This window comes from Trachymyrmex septentrionalis, unplaced genomic scaffold (assembly GCF_001594115.1).
Source record: "Trachymyrmex septentrionalis isolate Tsep2-gDNA-1 unplaced genomic scaffold, Tsep1.0 scaffold14, whole genome shotgun sequence".
Classification (NCBI taxonomy): Eukaryota; Metazoa; Arthropoda; class Insecta; order Hymenoptera; family Formicidae; genus Trachymyrmex; species Trachymyrmex septentrionalis.
Window position 1 is genome coordinate 2,920,730 of NW_017304543.1, and position 3,043 is coordinate 2,923,772.

Here is a 3,043-nt window from a genome sequence, read left to right on the forward strand (position 1 = left end):
TTAATATATATCTCTAAATATAAGTAAAATAGATGATATAAGTTAGAAACAAAATCGCTATATGAATGTAAATCAACTAAGAAAGAAGTTCCAACTACGATCAAACTTAGATATTGGAATAATAATTCTCTCTATACATATAACTTATCTTAAATACATATTCTTTTTTTCAGATATATGCAACAGTTCATGTTGATTGCAAGTCCGAAAATAATCGACATGCAATTATATATCTGAAGAAAATGTATTTAAAATAAATTATACATATATAGAGAATTATTATTTTATTACATAAAGCCGCAGTTGGCGCTTCTTCTTAGTTAAAAACAGATGAGTTTTAATTTCGCAATTTGATAAAAATAATGGCCCGTTCGTCATAAACTTTAATTACATGACAATCGTGCAGATCACGACGCTAAATTATTACATATGCGATCGTTGCAAACTACGAGTTAATATGATAACATTAACAAACAGAATGATCTAGCGATATATGATAGTCTTTGTGTTTCGTAAAAATGACAATCGGTGTTTTTAAATTGGAGCCCCTCTCCGTGTCACTGTCTCCCGTGTTTATGTTCAACACAATACTATATTGTACATACTTCAAACGGACATACGCGCAGCCGATTCCTCGTCAGCACGCAAGCTCGCGGGTAAAATACATACATACCCGGCTACGCGACTCATCCGGCGAAAAACAACTCACACGCGCGCGAGACACTCGGCATTGTCGCGGCATTGTCGCGGCAGTGCTTCGCACCGTACATCGCGCTGTATCGCGTGGGCTATCGTGTATCTGTAGCATGACGGATAATTGGTCGCCGAGAAACTGGAAGGTAAGGATTCTGGACACACCTACGCACGCCTGAACGCATGATTGAAGTGTAATTGAGGGGATGAATGGAATAAAGATACAATTATACTTAGGCCCTTTTTCCGGTAATTAGCTTTTTCATGTAATATTGATCGTGATAGAAAAGATTTATAACATGTAACTTCTTAAAGACATTACATAAATTCATTTGATATCGTATCCATTTATGTATAATAAAAAAAGTAGCAAGTTACTTTAATTTTTATTGATATCAAGATTTTGTAATTAGGCCTTTATTCTGCCCATCCCCTCATTTGTGAGTATGCGAAAGCCGTCACTTAATTGTGTGTTCCGTGAAATTATATCCTCGTGCCCGTCTGCGAAACAATTTCTTCTCAATTCTTTGCGGTCCTATATCGAGGATTGGATTCGATGTAAAGTACTGCAGTAATTTATCGTACCTTCAAGTACTCGAATGCAATTCCATTCTGTAATTATAATCAACGAATTATATATTTTTAGAATCTTTATATATTCCTGGAATACAAATTTGATTTATGTTAGACTAATCGATTGAATAACATTAAGAACAAAATACTTGAGCTTCGTTCAATATGTGAGAAAGTTTGAACCGGAAAGAGTTGATAAGTAATTTTTAATTAGTTAACAAAAACATACACACACACACACACTTAATAGCAATTCGAGACATCGTGGACGATCCTAAATGCAAATAGGTCTTGTATAAGTTAAAATTAAATAAATTGCGAATTTATGCAATTATATTGTATATTCTAAGTTGTAGTCTTGCAATATGGAATCCTTTTAAGTGACTTTTAAAATAATTCAGAACTAGAAATAGCGAAGAAATTTTTTCGAGATTTTGACATAAAGATTCTTTACCTTCTATGAAGATTCTTCCATCTGTTAAGTGCACGATTATAAATAATATATACAGATTTGCTCGGATTACGAATGATTTCCTCAACCTGTTGCCGAATTACTGACATTATTATTATCCCGAAGTGTCTAGGATTGTTAAATATCTTGCGATGTTTACAAAACGTACTTGCCGTTCCGCTTAACCGGTAATGCGATAGATAAGCGATGACATGCAGAATTCGTAAAAACAGTTTATTTTCCGTATAAAACATGATTTCTCAAAATTGCGCGAATCGGTAACAGAACTTCATCGAAGACAATTGCTTATCCTGAAAATTAACTCATTCACCAGGAAGAAATCGCAAGGGCACCTATCATGGAACAAATCGAAATGGATTCCAATCGGAATTATTCAACTATTCCCTACATTTATATTGTATTTTCTAAAGCAAATGGCATTCCAGTCATAATATCATAGAAACTGATTCCATGATAGGTTAGATCAACATGTACAAATTAATGATGTCATCGACATTATCGGTGCGAGCAAAGCTGAGCAAAGCCAAATAGATAAAGTGACTGATTTAGGAAAAGGCATAGAGTCTGCAATTTAAATAGAACCGCGCTCATGTGATACTCGAGAGACGTGGAAGTAACTGTCAGTCTTATAAAAAAAAATTATAGAGAGAAGACGCGCCTCGATAACGTGCTCGTTTGCTAATGCTAGAGCGCGTTATCTCTGATTAAATAGTATTATCGGTATGATATACGTCATGCTAAAAAGATAAGTGCAAATCATTTTTGATAACATCGAAAGACTTATGCATATCATATACATTACTTTAAATGAATTAAATAACAGTCTTTTTTTTACATGTCAACATCTAGAGATCCTTTAATCAGGAGTTGATTCCATATCTTGAAACGAGGTAAAAATTACGAAATTGAGCGAATTTATTAGAATATTTATTTAACTTCATTGCAGACATCTAGTAAATTTACCGATTTTTATAATTTGCCCCTTGTTTCAAGATACAGAATCGATCCCCTAGAGACTGGGCACGAACCGCATTTTGTATGTAGGATCTCTAGTTTTAATAAAATCCTGAGAGAGAAGACATACATTTATTATTTGTTTTTCTGTTTGTTCTATCTTTTTCTTGTTTCTTTCTTTCTCTCTTAGAAGTTATTAAAATATGACGAACCAATCAAAAGTGGCTGCGTCTTTCGTGTCTTGATTCCAATTAAAGAGTCTCTATCAATATTATATTTAAGATAATATCCTTCCTTTATTGAATAATAAAGCAGCGAATGTTGATAAATTTATAATACTCTAATTTTAAG

General features: G+C 33.4%; 2 protein-coding genes across 2 annotated transcripts in view; one reads left to right on the plus strand and one right to left on the minus strand.

The window, feature by feature from the left end:
* LOC108745630 (U6 snRNA-associated Sm-like protein LSm4) overlaps positions 1 to 3,043 on the minus strand; it is a 7,919-nt gene that overhangs the window by 3,095 nt on the left and 1,781 nt on the right. The window lies entirely within an intron of this gene.
* The window catches only part of LOC108745629 (transmembrane protein 189), a 15,387-nt gene continuing 12,714 nt past the window's right edge, over positions 371 to 3,043 (plus strand). The window contains exon 1 of the mRNA XM_018481905.1: positions 371 to 839. The gene's annotated coding sequence lies outside the window, so the exon portion shown is untranslated. The remainder of the gene's footprint in view (positions 840 to 3,043) is intronic.